This window comes from Bos mutus, chromosome 13 (genome assembly GCF_027580195.1).
Source record: "Bos mutus isolate GX-2022 chromosome 13, NWIPB_WYAK_1.1, whole genome shotgun sequence".
In the NCBI taxonomy this organism is placed as follows: domain Eukaryota; kingdom Metazoa; phylum Chordata; class Mammalia; order Artiodactyla; family Bovidae; genus Bos; species Bos mutus.
The window spans coordinates 67,015,046-67,032,149 of NC_091629.1; the positions used below are offsets into that span (position 1 = coordinate 67,015,046).

Genomic DNA, 17,104 nt, shown 5'->3' on the forward strand with positions numbered 1-17,104 from the left:
GACCTCGCAGGGTAAATACAGTTTAACCATAGTGATTGTTCTAGGGCGCTCCTGCCGCGCCATCTGAGTCCAGCCTTTGTGCTCTCTGCCTGTCATTGTCTTGGCTCTGAATGAAGCCTGACAACTTGGCCCTGCCTAACAAACATTAGACACTCACCTCCCTTCCCTTAGTAAACATACTCATGATAGGTGTTGTGTACTCTTGCCTGCAGTGCTGGTGAAATATTTCCTAAGGTTAATAAAAGGTATTTGTAGGGGAGGTGTGTTTGAAGGGTGGAGCAGTGAGAGGGTAGAAGGAAAAAAAAAGATAGGTTTCTATTGCTGAACAAAAGATAAGAAGTTTCTGAGTTTGAATAGGTGAAGCCCACTCTCCTGAGATATTTGGTGACCTGCACAGGTAGCAGCTGGGATGCTGGGTCATGGGAGTGATGAGTCCTTATTAAGCAGATGTTAATATAAACAGCAACCCTGAGAAGGGAAGATAAGGAACCAGGCTCAGAAGGCAGCCCCACACACGTTTTGAAATGAGTTGACTTATGTTAGAACTCTGGCCTTTCCATGACTAGTTGTGTGAATTTGGATAAGTGCCTTGGCCCAGGGATCCCCAGCCTCCAGGATCTAATGCCTGATGATCTGAGCTGGAGCTGATGTCATAATAATAGAAATAAAGTGCACAGTAAATGTAATGTCCTTGAATCATCCCAAAACCACTCCTTCCCCCTGTTTATGGAAAAATTGTCTTCCTTGAAACTGGTTCCTGGAGCCAAAAAAGTTGGAGAGTGCTGCCTCAACCCCTCTGGCACTCAGAATCTACCTCCAGTGTTGTGAAAATTCACTATGTGGGGACGTTTAGGACTGTGTTCAGCCCACGTGCTAATATTTATTGAGTAATCATTTTAAGTATTGAATCATTAAAAGCAGGTTCAACAGTTTCTCTATCCACAAATAAAATGATAGCCATCGTACAGCAATATTTAAAACCAACTTTATGGCATTTACCTATTTGTTAAAAACTGCAGTATAACTCAGCTTCTTAATACCATCAGTTAACTGGAGTGAACCAAGGTCATCCAGCTAATACATGGCAGAGTTGGCTTTGGGCTCCTCAGACTTTAAAGCTTAGCTCTTTCTCCTGTTTCATAACCACCACTACTGCTGCCATGTCTCTTTTTACCAGGAAGAAAAACAGATCAATTCTTAGTTGCCTCCCTTAGCATTTTCTGGCCAGGTTCCCATGTGGTCGGTGTAAATGACCTCGAACAGTTGAGTTGCAGGTACCCAGGACTGGATAACTTCCTCTTACTGGTTTTTTTTTTTTGGATTCTTTTTATTTTTTAAAATAATTTTATTTAGTTATTTATTATTGGCTCTGCTAGGTCTTCGGTGCTGTGTGGAGGCGTTCTCCAGTTGCAGTGAGCTGGGGCTACTCTCTCATTGTGGTGTGCGGGCTTCTCATTGCGGTAGGTTCTCTTGTTGCAGAGCACTGGCTCTGGAGCACTGGCTCTGGAGCACTGGCTCAGTAGTTGTGCACGGACTTAGTTGCTTCTCGGCATGTAGGATCTTCCTGGATCAGGGATTGAACCTGTGTCTCCTTCCTTGGCAGGTGGATTCTTTACCACAGCCACCAGGGGAAGCCCCCTCTTACTCATTGTTCACTCCAGTTAACTGTGGAATTTTGTCCTGTTTCTTAAAAAATACGTAAATAGAATTGTTGTTTTTGTGTTAAGAAGCTGAGTTATACTGTAGTTTTTAACAAATAGGCAAATGCCATAAAGTTGGTTTTAAATATTGCTGTACGATGGCTATCATTTTATTTGTGGATAGAGAAACCGTTGAACCAGCTTTTAAAAAACACTTTAATAAGGGGAGAAAATACTGCCTTGGTGATCTCCATCCCCTATGTTCATCATCATGGAGAAAAAGGCTTATCACTGAACTATGAACAAACGTAATTCTCCAAGTAATCTCTAATTTGTTTTCCTTTTCTCATTTACACATAGCTAGAAGGATTTGAGGTTATTCTTTAGTGATTGGAATAATGGTATTTTAAAGATTAGACAGAGGAGAAGATGATGGCTTCAGCATTAGTAGTAGAAGCCCAAATAAGCTTTTAAAAGGTCATGGTTCTTAAGCATTTCCCATCTGGAGGGGATGGTGACAGTTGGCATACATGCCGTCTTCCAGTTTACATTTCCGTTGGAAATTTTCAGGTGTCTTCCCTAGTACCCTGAGTGCTGCCAGCGGCTGGTGGCGAAGTTAAGTAAATGAATTAGGATAAGATTTTCCAAGCTGCAGCCATTAGTGGATCGCAGAATCAATTTAGTGGGTCACAAGAAGCATTACCTGGAGTAGGAAATGGCAACCCACTCCACTATTCTTGCCTGGAGAATTCCATAGACACAGGAGCCTGAAGGGCAACAGTTCATGGCATTGCAGAGTCAAACCCAACTGAGCCACTAAGCAAGAAGCATTACCAAAAAAAAAAAGTGAAAATTATCAGAGTGTATATAGGCTGGTATCACTTCCGGAAACTTTTACTTCAGTTTGTTTTAGTGTGGGCTTGTTATTGGGTCCCTGTGTATAAAGACAATTACAGACAGAAAAGTTTGGAAGGCATTGATCTGAGGTGTTTCTGAAAGTTTATCAGCTTACGAGCAAGTCTAAATGTTGCATGGAAGGGAAGTTCTTTAGCTGAGTCCTTGACATTGGTTTTTGTATAGGGTTAACAGAATGAAATTTAGAAACACAGTGTGGTAACTCAGAGATGTTTTTTTTTTTCCCCCCCCCCCAAAGCTAACATATATTTTATAAATAGAAAATAAGGTTTATGATTTTAACTCCAATGGTTCATGGATGAAATTTCAAAATAAAGTTGATAGTGGCCTTCCTAATTATCATATCACATGTGCCGTTGTGTTTGTAGATTTTGTACTATAGACTCAATTTAAAATTTTTGAATTGGATTCTTAAATACTTGGGTTCATACTCAGTTTGGCATTTGTAAGATTATAAACTAAAGGGTAGTGATTTTTGTTCCTTGAATTACCTTGAAAACTTTTTAAACGAAACATTTTTCATGGCCTTTGGCTATATTTTGCTTTTGAATATTTCAATTAAGTAGGTAAATTTAAGTAGGTAAACTATCCTGTCTTAATTAAGCTTTTCAGACTTTTTTTTTTTTTTTTAAGGCATCAGGGAAGTAGTTAGCTATCATGATACATCTGCAGGTTCTTGTTAAATTATTTTATAGCTGTTCTTCTGGAAGCCGTGAATGATTTCCTTTATAACCACCTGTACGTAGAGGAGAAATTTTCCTTATGAATGTGTTGATATGCCCTTTATCCTTGCCCTTTTCATTTAATTAACCAGTAACTCCTGTTGTATGTGGATTTTAAAACAGATACAAAGTTCTGAACTTTTGGAGAAGAGCTATAGAGAAGTCAGAAGCTGATGGGAAGTTTCTGGATGCAAAGTTCTTGAGTAAGGAGTCCTGTTGCAACAAAAGAAATAAGAACATTTCAAAATTGGGTAACTTCAGGGAGAGAGAGAAGCAGAGTTCTCCATTTCCTGCGCAACTGGGGTTGAGCAGAGCTTTTGCTAGTTACCAGCTGTCCTGTTCTTAATCAGTATTGCTGGTGTGGATGTGTCAAGACGTGGGGAAAACATATAAAAGAATAGTATTGTTGGTAAGCAACGGATTTGATTGAGATGCCAGAGTGAGTGGCCTGATGGAGGATGTGTTAGTACTCACGGAACTTGTCCTAATCCCTATTGGCTGAGGACCTGGGGCTGTAGACACTGGTAAGTGCATACTTGGATGGAGGGAGGATGGGGTGATGGCTAAGGCTTTATTTTAAGAGAGAAGGTCCTTGGTGGAAGCTACCAAATAAATATGAGAGTTTTGAAGTAGTCATAAATTGTACATAAAACATTTTATGTTTGAATATAAACATCCCTAAAACATCTTGTTGGAATGAAGGTGAATAATATCACCCAGTTTCTATAGGACCTGGGTTATGATTGATGTATCTGTTGCTTGTCACTCAAGCTAAGTGCCTGTGTCTCTTAGGCTTCTGTATGCTCTCGGAATAGATACAGTTTTGAAATCTTGACTATTTTCTAATTAACCTGGAGCCCCTTCCTTTCCAGTAAGAAGAAAGGCTGTGTTATGTTAGGCTTTTCAGACACAGTGGCACCTGATACCTGCTGGTTTAAACGCAGGCTCCTTGTTTTCAGGCTTTTGTTTTTCTGTGTTCCTTGATTGCCAAGTAGATTGCTGTCATTTCCCACCCCCCCCGCTCCCCCACCCGCCCCCCACCCCCGTTCTTATTTTGAAAGTTTTCCTCTGCCTGTTCCTGTACATGGAGAAAGTCAGAGCTCCAGTGGAGGCCCAAGGGGGATTGTATCCAGTTCATACGTTGGGTGGGCCTGTTAGATGGCGGGGGTGGGGAGGGGGGCGGAAATCACTGTCTAGATTGCAGAGACAGCCTCTTGGAGCTGGGGGCACCTTGCTTTTGTTTTCCTGTGACTGCAAGACAGCCTGAGGGAACACGGTAAGGCCTGGTAACCTAGAATGGGGGAGTTGAGTTAATGTGTGGAGTTCAAGCAGAGCAAGTTCACAGTCAGTATGGTTTACTCCCTCCTTCTGGCATCTCCTCCCACAACAAATATGTTTACGTTTGAACTTTTGCCAAAATCCCCTTCATTTAAAAAGGGGAGTTTTGTGTGGAAGGAGAAGTTGAAGGCTGAAGGGGTTTCCATTAAAAGGACCCCATCTCTGTTGCCCACTGTAGCTTTCCTTATGAATGTTCTGAGGACAGAACACTTCTGAGAAACGATTGGTGCTCTAGTTTCCCTTGTCAGCTTTGGAGCTGAGAGGCAGGGTGGCAGCTGACTTCACCCAGAGGGGCCTGATGAGCCCCTTGTCAGAAGGCCGGAGTGCCTTTGAAGACAGTTGAATTGGGTTTGTGTCCTAGTCAGCTCTGGCTGCCATAGGCTGAGTGGACTCAGGAGCCTGGTGGGCCACTGTCCGTGGGTTGCAAATAGTCTGACACGACTGAGCGACTTAACGCTTGAGTGGGTTAAACAACAGACATTTATTTCTCATGGTTCTGGAGGCTGGAAGTCCAAGATCAGGGTGCAGATGGGATTCCTGGTGAGGACTCTCTGCCTGGCTTACAGATGGCAGGCAGCCTTCTCATCTGAGTGGGTGGGGGTGGGGAGAGATGCCAGCTCTGTTATCTCATCCTCCTATGAGGACACCAGTCCCATCATGGGAGCCTCAACCTCATGACTTCATTTAGTCCTGATCATCTTACAAAGACCCCACCTCTGCATACTGTCACATTGGGGTTGGGGCCTCAACATATGGATTTGGGGGGGACACATTCCACCCATAACTGTGTGTGGCAGAGTTGATTGTCGACCTAACAGCCACTGCTGTCCCCCCTTCACTGCTGGAATGCCGTGTCCCTATTTTCCCAGGGCCCTTTGTTGCTATGGTGATCACAGGACACAGCTCTGGCCAATGAGAGGGCTCTGGGAGTGGCCTCCCTCCCAGAAAAATGGATGCTGGATGGGGGGTGCCTTCCCAGTCTGCCTTTCCTCCTGGAGATGCCAGGGCTGCTGAGCAGAACAGAGCAGTGAGAAGATCCCAGTGCCCCCATGACACCACTGAGCTCCGAGGCAGCTTTGCACAGCCTAACACCACATCCTTGTGAGGTGAAAACAAGCCCTTGTGGTGCCGCTCCTTTTGGGCAGGTTTTGAGTGTGGTCCAGGGCATCCTCACTGATGGAGTCACATGGGAGAACCTTCCTCCTTTTGGAGTTGGGAGGAGGTACAGTCTTGGGAAGACTTATCCCTGACACTGGCCTGGTCTTCCCCATTCAAGGTGTACATATCACAGTATTGATTGTGAGCCTGTCTCCTCCAGGCCTTGAGCTCTGGACATCAGGGACCACATCTCACTCCTCCAAGATCTTTAGAGGCTGACCCAAGGCTCGTACAAAGGAGTGGACACTCATGGTCTGGCCTTGGTTTAATAACCCTATGTTGGTTTTGGTGTCCTCATCACAAGACTGACTATTTGTTGTTCACAGAAAGCCCACTGGGTAACCAGAAGAGTAAGTGGGAAAACAGACTTTAATTAAAAGTACCTGGGCTGTGCACACAGCTGCTCTCTGGGGTTTAGTTAGCGCCAGACAGTCTTCTAAAGATCCAGACGGAGACGTGCCCCAATCCTCATGCTAATTTGTCACTGTGGAAGGAGAAATCAAATCAGATATTACATTTGTATAATTATGAAACATATTAACCATCCAGAAAAGCACATAATTGTAACCATTGTTTCTCACATGAAGATCTCTTTTCTTTAGAGTGAAAAATGAGGTTTTTGCAACTCTGTGCTGTATTTCACACGTGAAGTAATTGAGTGATTGGAAGTCAGAGCATCTTGTTCCATGGTCATAAACCTATTTGACCCACAGTAGGGCTGAAATACAGTGTATTTGAGATGAAAAGTTTTAAAAGTATAGAATAATTGTCATTTTACCACTAAGGAAACAGACCCAGAGAAGCAGTAAGTCAGGATTCAGGTTAGTGGACCTTTAATTTTCATGTTTTTTTCTGCTGTACCTCATGTTATTACTAACTTAAGATAAAAGAGTGTCAAATCCCATCAGCCAGCAGCCCCCAGGAAGGCACATGTCATTGTAGAGATTCGGTTCATTTAGCAGCAGGGCGAGTGTAGCCTGGAAGAGCATTGGGATTCTGGGATTCCCTTGGAAAGGCAGAGTTGGGTTTGCGCTTGTGCTGGATGACTTGAAGGTGGGGTTAGAGAAATGGGGCCAGAGCTGGTTTGGATGTGGTAAGGAAGCAGGTATGTTTCAGTGACTGGGTATCTTAATTTTTATATAGGATGCAAGAGATTGAAGTGGGGTTAGAGTTGCCACTTGGTAAAGAATTAGCAGTCACAGGTTAGTGAGAAAAGTGGGACAGTCTTTCGTTTTTGTGGAGGTAGGCACAGGCTTGGTGTCTGGGTTCTACGCTGAAGTTTATGTCCTGATGGAATATTGGGGTTCATTATTAGTAAGGCCTGTCTTTCCGTGTCCCATTGTTGCTAGGGTGGATTTTTACTTTTCCGGCAGTTGATTTGATTTGATCCTGGATACTGATGCTTGAGGAATGGTTGGCTTTAGGAGGAGGAGAATGAGATGGTGAGTGGAGAGTCCAAAGAGGATGTCTGAAGTCACTGTGTCTGAACAGTCTCTGTTCTTCAGGGTTGTAGTTGCTCAGTGTTAAGATCAGCTCTTTTAAAAAAGGCAAATGAGTTGTTTTTCCTGCCCTAAGAGGCATGGGTTTTTTGTTTGTTTGTGTTTGTTTTTTGCCATGCTTCATGTAGATGGGATCTTAGTTCCCCGACCAGGGATTGAACCCATGCCCGCCTGCGTCAGAAGCCCAGAGTCCCAACCACTGGACACACCAGGAAAGTAACAAGAGGTGTCTTTGTTTGTTTTGTTGTTTTAATCATCGCAGTGACTTTGTAGTCTTCTGGAATTTGGCAGGATGTAGAAGCAGATGGAAATGTGGATACTTATAACTGAAGCATATTATTATCTTCAAAGATGCCATCCAGTTATTTTGATCAAGAGGTAATGTTAATGGTGGTGGTAGTGCTGGTGCCAACCCCCCTCCCCCCAGATCAGTAGAAAATGAATTTAGAAAACTCAGTACAGTTCAGTTGGAGTCAGCAGTGAGTGAGGTGGTTGTAGTCCAGCCAAGTGAGGGCCGGGGCAGACACACACTTTATGGGCCAGGCTTGGCCACCTTCTCTTTGAACTTAGTCGAGCTTCCATCTCTCTGGGCCTCTGTTTCCTCCTCTTTGGTGCTGGGGAAATTGAACAGATGGTCCCTGCTCTCAGTTTCTCTGTTACGTCCTTTTGAAGATACTCTCCTCTTTGGAAAATACTTGTTCAGGTTCCCAGGTGGACCTGGTCATCCATTTTATGAAATTATTATTCATTCCTGAAAGCAGGAATACTTGAGGGCTTTGAAAGCTAGTCCAGCAGGAAGTATTTTTTTCTGGTCTGTGTAGTTTCCTTCCTCTCAGCGGGGACCAGGCCTAAACCCACATCTTTCCAGGGCATCCCCTTTGCAGTCTCCTGAAATGAATGGCCGAGGTGTTAACACCTTAGAAAGTTGTATCCAGTAAATGTGCCAAGGGAGGCGCCTTTATTCAGGAATTTTCAGTTTGGGGGTAAAGGCTGGTGGTGTGTGTTTGCAAATTTGAATTTTATGACTATAAAATAGCATTATATAAAAATTTTAAGTATTACGATACATGCAAATGTTGAATGCAGGAACCAAAAGAGTAAAAGAAATTGATCAAAAGTTGCCTAATTTCTAAGACAGTAGGCCAGGTGGCTTGTCCCGGGTGTAAGGAATGGCCAGTGGCAGCCCCACTCTTGCTAGTGACAGGAAAGCTTTGCATGTTCAGTCCATATCATGCTCCGTGCTACCACTCAAGGGCTTTAGGATTTCTGTTGATGGGGGCTGGTCTTTTTAAAGACTTCAGTGATGTTAAGCAGATCTTCACCATGAGGTGTGTCAGTGGTGGTGCCTGTGTTGGGGTAACGCCCCCCGCCTCCCCGCCCCAGCCATAGCTCTGTAACAGAAGCACTGAAACTCTAGGAAGAGTGGGGCGCATCGTGTTGTGACTGAGGGAAAGGAGCACAGAGCACGCTTAGAGGTACAGAGCCATCGCAGAGAGGCCCTAGAGCAGACTGGTGTGGAGTGTGGACTCGAGCTAGCTGTGCGAGCTTTGCAGCCTTAGGGAATTTACCTCACTTCTCTGGGCCTCAATCTCCCCATCTGTACAATGGGACAGATTTTAGTATCTCCCTCAAAAGGTTGTGCTGGGCACTCCCCTTGTGCTTCTCAGGGCACGTGCACTGAGCGAGTTCCTGGGCAATGCCAATACAGCTGATCTTTGGACACTCCAAATACCTTTTGTTCACACAGATGCATGTATTAGAAAATAAAGGACATACTATTTTGGAACCTGGTATTTTTCTCCCATTCAATCCATCATGAATATTTCCCCTTTCATTACTTATTCTAATAATATGGTTTTAAAGCTGCATTGTATTGCATTCAGCTCAGTTCAGTCGCTCAGTCGTGTCCGACTCTGTGCGACTCCATGAATCACAGCACGCCAGGCCTCCCTGTGCATCACCAACTCCCGGAGTTCACCCAGACTCAGGTCCATCGAGTCAGTGATACCATCCAGCCATCTCATCCTCTGTTGTCCCCTTCTCTTCCTGCCCCCAATCCCTCCCAGCATCAGAGTCTTTTCCAATGAGTCAACTCTTCGCATGAGGTGGCCAAAGTACTGGAGTTTCAGCTTTAGCATCAGGGCTGATCTCCTTCAGAATGGACTGGTTGGATCTCCTTGCAGTCCAAGGGACTCTCAAGAGTCTTCTCCAACACCACACTTCAAAAGCATCAATTCTTCGGTGCTCAGCTTTCTTCACAGTCCAACTCTCACATCCATACATGACCACTGGAAAAACCATAGCCTTGACTAGACGGACCTTTGTTGGCAAAGTAACGTCTCTGCTTTTGAATATGCTGTCTAGGTTGGTCATAACTTTCCTTCCAAGGAGTAAGCGTCTTTTAATTTCATGGCTGCAGTCACCATCTGCAGTGATTTTGGAGCCCCCAAAAATAAAGTCTGACACTGTTTCCACTGTTTCCCCATCTATTTCCCATGAAGTGATGGGACCGGATGCCATGATCTTCGTTTTCTGAATGTTGAGCTTTAAGCCAACTTTTTCACTCTCCACTTTCACTTTCATCAAGAGGCTTTTTAGTTTCTTTTCACTTTCTGCCATAAGGGTGGTGTCATCTGCACATCTGAGGTTATTGATATTTCTCCCGGCAATCTTGATTCCAGCTTGTGTTTAGATATTTAATCGGGGTTTCTTTTTTCACTTTCATGAACCACACAAAATATTCTTATACATATGTTTTGTGTACATGTCTGATTATCTCTTGGGAGTAAATTCCTGGGAGTGGAATTACCAGATTCATGGATGTGTACGTGTTAAAGCCTCTTGTCACAGACTGCCCACAGTTCTTCAGACAGGAAGTAGCAAAATTTTATCTTCTTATGAATAACCTGTGAGAGTAGATAGTGATTCTCTAAATGTAAGGCGGTGAGGAGAAAAAACTGTCATTGACTGTATGAAATTCTTGTGGTTGGGCTTTGTTGAGAGTAGGCAGGAAGAAAGTGGATTTATAGAGAGAAGGCAAAGAGATGTCTAGAAGAGCTAAGGAGGAGCAAAGGGCTGAACTGTGGCTTGATTTCAGGGTAGTTTAGGATTTAGACGAATTAATTTAATTGTAGTGTAACGTATACTTGCTATAGGTGGTTTCAGGCAACGAAGGATAAACAGTGCTTCGTTTTTGTTGATCATAAGGGTATATGTGTGCTTCTTGACTGGAGTATCTAGGGGCTCCCTGGACTGGGGTTCTGGTTTAATAAAGTCTAGTCCGTGCTCCCTCCTATGTGGACATCTCTAGCCCTGGACCGGGCTGTTGAGACTGTCCTCGAGGGACTAGGAGTGAGGGTGGCTGCATCTGGAGTAACGGGGCATCAGGACCAGAAAGCCTGGATGTCAGACACCGGGAACAGGGACGAGGAGGAGTGGAGGGCACGGTGGCACGTGCATGGAACGTAAGAGGGGTGCCCTCCCGGGGTCCGCCTGGCCCTGATGACGGGGCCAGAGTTTCGCTGCCTTGGGTCAGAAGCCCCCGTGGTGGGAGCACCAGATAAGCCAAACTCTTCTGAATTCTCAGAATGTTAGAACCAAGAAGGGAGCTCAGGACCATCTGGTGTAGCCTTCTCTTGTTACAGATAAGGAAGATAAATAATTTATTGTTTTCAATTAAACTTCACCTCATAAGTTTTTAAAATCAGATAGTCAGCCTTGGAACAGAATGGGCTTTCTTTCCTTGCTCTGGGAGAGCTGAACTTTTGAGAATTTAAAGGGCTGAATGGTGGACAGGAAAGCAGATGGCATGAGTGACTGTATTGCTCAGCCTTGGAACACTGAGTAGATTTCGAGTCAAACCTGCTCCTCCCCCTGGTCACAGGGGCCTCCCTTTATGTCTGGCTTCAGTGCAGCACACATCTGCCTGGTCCCCAAAGGCTTCAAAGTAATTTTGGACTTAGGGGAGCTCTCCTCTTGTGCCAGCCCCATGTTTTTCTTGAATTTACACATGCTAGTTTTCTTAGAGCAATTCCTTAAAAATGGTCTTTTCTGTTGAGTAAAGAAACACATGTGAGAAATACTTCTTTTAAAAAACAACAGCTGCTCTGAACACAGACTGCCTTCGCCACTGGGTGACACTGTTAGACCACAGAACACTCTTCGAGAGTAAAATCAAGGGTCCTTGAACTTGAGATCTCATCAGGCTGCTTTACCTAGGAGAGAGAGAAACTCTGAACCACTTAATGGCCATCTATCAAATGTTATTTGATAAGTGTAATTTATCAGCCTACGGCAATTTTGAGGCCAGCAGGTTTAGGGTAATCAATTATTGAGGAAATCTGTTAATTGGACAGCATTTCAGTTGCTTAGAGGGTTGTGCAGATTGATGGGCTGCATATTAATGAGGTGCTAATTACTTCATGGGAATATTGGTGCAAGCCTGTGCACTCAGATTTATTTCCCACCAGACAATCTGAGTTATCTTTCTGGGGCAAAAGACACCTGGCTTGTACGTAGCATTTCATGTTACAGACTTTGAGTGAGGGTTTTGGGGGTCATCTTATGCAAGAAGGAGCATCGTCTCCTGGGTTAGAAAAAAATGGGCATTTGGTTCCCTGGACTGATATGTACCAGAAGAACTAGGAACTTGTCTCTCATTCTGAGCTTTTTCGTAAGTTTTTTTTTTTTTTTTTTTTGATGTGGACCATTTTTAAAGTTTTTATTGAATGTGTGACAATATTGCTTCTGTTTTTTGTTTTGGTTTTTTGGCCACAAGGCATGGAGGATCTTAGTTCCCCAAGGAGAGATTGTTCCTGCTCCCTCTGCATTAGAAGGGGAAGTCTTAACCACGGGACCACCAGAGAAGTCCCCAAGCTTTGTCAAGATCAGATGAGGACAGAGTTTGTTCAAAGCATGAGATGTCCTCTTTCCCCCTCCCCTGTTTTCCGCCCCTTGTGTAGGTCTGAGCTCTGCACGTCACTTGTCAGTGAGTCAAATGGAGTTGAACGATACAGGAGGTATCGATAGCAATGTTTCTGCAGGTAGGAAATGAGGAAAAGTCAGGCCTTCCCTTTGTGACTTTAAAGTGAGAGACTGTCATTGTTGTTTTCATAGCAGCAGCTATAAGCATCGTTAGAGAGGGGTTCACAGTGAGTGTCCTGTTGGGACAGAAAGGAGGAAAACCTCAAGAGGAATCATGAGAGGCTTCAGGAGATGAGCTGCCTGGTTTGGCTTCTCCATTCCTTCAGTGTCTGCGCCCTTCATTCAGTGCAGTTCTTCCGGGTGCCCGTGGGCTGACTCCCAGCCTGGGAATGCAGGAGGGAATAAAGCTGGGTGTGCCGCTGGCTCCCCTGATGCTTAGCTGTAGGCACAAGGAGCCAGAGGCCCCACCTTCCTGTTGGTTCTTCTTCATCCACTAGTCATGGTGGGGCTGCTTCCACTTTGGACGGCATATGTGTGAGGCATTGTGCCGGGGGGGAGGGTGACTGAAATTGGTCAGGGGTCTTTTCCAATTGGTCAGGGGTCTTTTCCCCACCGAAGGGACACACATCTCTCCTGCAGGAGAGACCAGCTGGAGATGCAGGAAAAATCGGTGGATGTTGAGTGTCAGATTCGTGGACGGAGGGAACACCAAGTAACATTGTACTCAGCACTGCAGACGGGAGGGAGACGGCCGGGGGAAGTGGCGGGGGGGGAGAAATGACTCACAGAACTGGAGCACTAAGGGTGTGGGGGCTGGGAAGGCGAGGCCGAGAGAAAGGTCTGGAGCCTGTTCCTGAGACTTCTCAGCACCGAGACGTCAGGATGGAAGACACATGGGGCCATCGGGTGTGGGGAGAACCAGGAGAGAGGGTCATCCAGACGGCTGGCTTTCAGGTTGAGAAGGAGATGGACAGCAGCTTTGAATTCTCACAAGAGGCTGGGGAGAAGGTACCCCAAGAAGCTGGGAGTCCCCTGCAGGTGGACTGTGAGGTGAATGGGACGTTTTCTGTGAGCTCTTTCTGTTAGGGATTCGCTGGTGGCTTTTTGTCCCTGGGGCCTTGAAGGTCGCAGCCCTTGTGGACAGACCTGGGGGCCAGAGCACAGGAGCTTGAATTCTTAAGGAACATTTGCCCCCCAGCTAGCAGTTGGGAAGAGAGAGGTTTGCTACTGTCCTTCCAGGTTGAAATACATGTTGATTTATACTCAGGCCCAGCTGTTCTCTTGGGGGAAGGCCCGAGTGCGTTTGCCTGGTTGAGAAGTGGCTGCCCTGCAGGAAGGATGAGCGGGGCCGTGGACCCTGTGATACCCCGTGCAGCGCCGGTGGTCCTCCTGCAGTGGTGGTGGGGCCCCGCCCTGGTGAGCCCCTCTGGGCACCCTCTCTCCTTCTCTCACATGTGTGCTGACCCCCTATCGCTCACTGCTCGCAGAATGAGGTAGTTCCTCCATCCACAAGGGAGTTCCAGACTCTCTCTTCTCTGGAAGCAGGCAGAGGACATGTACAGAGTCTGTGTCTCAGCTGAGGTTCTAGGACTTGTTTAGGTATCAGAGAGAAGACATCACCTGGATGGGCTGCCTGCCCGGACGGTGTGGACGTCATCATTGATTCCGTGCCCTTGAGGGATTTTGTTCACTTCTTTTCTTCCTTCAACTGAGCGACTTAGTAAATTTTTATCAATTTTATATTAGTTTTGTTCTACTTAGAAACATTTTTTTTCTCATACCCCCATAGTGTTTTTGTTTTCATTTTCTTTGTATATTTTGTCTTCACACTTCCCCACGGTAGCTTGAATGACTAACTTACTAGCAAAACAAGGTTATTCAAGAACTGCTTTTTTGATTTTTTTTTAAACTTTTACTTAGGCTTTGAGCATGACCTCATTGGTGACATAGCAAACTCCTTTTTCTTGCAAAGCATTGGACTTTGGGGAGCTAGAAGGCAGAAGGAATTCAATCACAGGGTTAGTTTGCTGGTTTCTATGGAAAGCAACCCAAACTTGGCATCTGTTGACTATCAGCATCACTTTTTTTTTTTTTTTTCTGATCAGACACCTGCAGACTCGTGGGTGCCCAGCTTAGGTATGAGCATTTTCTGAGGTCCTGATGCTGCAAGGCGTGTATTTTCTGGTTACCCCTTGTATGTGTTTGAGCTGTTCTGTGTTAGATTATTAATACACTGCTTGATTATAAACATGCAGGAGCAGTACACTTTACTTACAGAGCCAGTGGAGTGAAGTGCAGAAGAACAAAGTACTGTGTTTTTTGGGGACGTTTTTGTTTGTCCTCCACCCATGGCTTCTCTGCCCACTGCTTTCCCATGGGGTTTGACTGAACGTTATGCAAAAATGCCTCTGAAAAGATCTTGCCTGTTTTCTGTTTTGACTTTTTTGGAGAGTTGTCCAACTGAATCATTAGGTCAGATTCCACCAGGGCTATGGGAGGCTAAGTACATTATGAACATTTGATGTATGAACAGTTAAACTATTTATATGGGACTAGCTTCTGTTTTTATTTGTTGTTATTGTTCAGTCCTCAAGTGGTGTCCGACTCTTTGTGACCCCAATGGACTGTAGCCCGACAGGCTCCTTTGTCCTCCACTATCTCCCAGTGTTTGCTCAAATTCATGTCCATTGAGTCAGTGATGCTATCTAACCATCTCATCCTCTGCCGCCTTCTTCTCAGAGTATTTTTTCCAGTGAGCCAGCCCTTCACATCAAAGTATTGGATGGAGTTTCAGCTTCAGTATAAGTCCTTGACTCTTCAGGGTTGATTTCCTTTAGGGTTGACTGGTTTGATCTCCTTGCAGTCCAAGGGACTCTCAAGAGTCTTCTCCAGCACAGTTCGAAATTATGTTTTTATCGATCCCTCATATTTATATTATTGCTCTGTATGCAGAATAGTTATTTACAACAGAAACCAGAGTGGTGTAGCAGTTCAGCTGTACAGATAAGAAGACCGAAGCCCAGAGATTGGGACATAATCAGCATTTTCATGGTGTGGGCTGGCTTGGGCTGAGGGCTCCTCTCTCTGCTTTGGCTGTGAAACAAAAGCCCGTCAGGGATTCTGTTTTCTCCCATAGACTCTGTCCCTCTCTCCCATCTAAGAACAAATTGGAAAAATGAGCAGAGGCCTATATGGGGTTCACCATTAAGCTTGGTCTAAACTAGTATACTTGTACTGCATGGTCATCCATTTTTCAGTTTGATAGGACATTGATCATGGAGAGTTAGATTAATGAATTAATTTGTTTTAACTATTTAACTGTCCAATTTATTGAACATCTGCCACATGGTCTGGTACCATGTGTAGTGAATGTTCTCCTTAAGTTTAATTCAGTGCTCACAACAATTCTGCAAGCGTGGCTATGAGCACCCTGATTTACAGGTGAGGAAATTGAGACTCAGGTTAAGTCACATAATTGGTACGTGGCATAATAGGCTTCTAATTCAGGATGGAGGTGGTCTTCAAACTGGCTGGTATTTATTACTTCTCATGACTCAACAAGGTTTAAAATGGATGAAATAACAAAACTGTAATAACACAGCAGCAACCGAATGATCTCTAGGTTGTAATTTTAATAGCTATTAGTATTTAATAGGGACTGTATTTATGGAGGTATAATACACATACAGAGAAGAGCATAAGCAAAAAAAAAATGAACTGCTTGTTACATTTTCAGAGTGAATATGCCTGTGTAACTAGAACCTGTATCAGAAATCAGAACCTTACCAGCACCCCAGGAGCCCTGTTTCTTTCCATCCACTCACTCTGTGCTCGGATTATGCTGACATCTGACATCAGAGGTGGTTTTACTCATTTTGAACATCAGATGGATGGAATGACCCAAGCTGGACGCTTGTGTGTCTGGCTTCTTTTGCTGAACATTGTATTTCTGAGACTCGGGCTGCTGTTGTCGTTCTCCTTGCTCTGTGTTCTTCAACTGTATCCTCATGCCCCACAGTCTGCTTCTCCATGCGGCTGTTAACAGACACTGGGGTTGCCTCCCATTCAGGGCTGTGGTGAATAGTGCTACTGTGAACATCTTTATAAAAACATTTATGTGTTTGAAAGGAAATGTGTCTCTCTTGCCACCTTTCCCCACTTCAGTATGATTTTCTGCAAGGTGTTTTCTGGTTGGGATTATAAAGCTATGATGTTAGAAAGCTTCTAAAATCTTGTTGAGAAAATCATCCTGTTTAAAGTGAAACCCATTCTCTGCTCTCCTGCCTGCCCCCTTCCATTTTCCCAGCTCAGAAGAGTGTGATGTTGAAAGGGGCGAAACCACCCCTATGGAATCAGACCCAGGTTCAAATCCTGGTCCTGTACTTTCCGAGCTGTGTAACCTGGGGCAGAATCATAGGGTTTCTGTTTACTGTGCTTAGTTGCTGAGTCCTGTCCAACTCTTTGTGACCCCATGGACTGTAGCCCATCAGGCTCCTCTGTCCATGGGGATTCTCCATGCAAGAAAACTAGAGTAGCTTGCCATGTTCTCCTCCACAGGATCTTCCCAACCCAGGGATCAAACCCAGATCTCCCACATTGCGGGTGGATTCTTTACCTACTGAGGCATCAGGAGATGCCTGGAGTGGGTAGCCTATCCCTTCTCCAGGGGATCTTCCCCACCCAGGATTCGAACCTGGGTCTCCTGCATTGCAGGCAGAGTCTTTACCAGCTGCGCTACCAGGGAAGCCCTAGTTGTTATTTGTGGCCAGTGACAGCACTTGTCACAGGTGACATTTATGGAAGGCTTACTGTTTCCAGGCCCTGAGTTGGGTGTGCATTTCTCGTTTATTCTTCATAACCACCTGCCTTTCCTCTTCCTCTTCCTTCTTCCTCCTCTTCTCCATCTCCT

General features: G+C 44.9%; 1 protein-coding gene across 2 annotated transcripts in view; it reads left to right on the forward strand.

Moving 5' to 3' along the window:
- FAM107B (family with sequence similarity 107 member B) overlaps nt 1–17,104 on the forward strand; it is a 78,152-nt gene that overhangs the window by 38,754 nt on the left and 22,294 nt on the right. The window contains exon 1 of one of the 2 annotated variants that reach the window (XM_070381929.1): nt 3,599–3,801. The exons of the other annotated variant lie outside the window; for it this stretch is intronic. The gene's annotated coding sequence lies outside the window, so the exon portion shown is untranslated. Of the gene's footprint in view, nt 1–3,598; nt 3,802–17,104 lie in introns of those variants that run through there. 2 annotated transcript variants of the gene reach the window in all.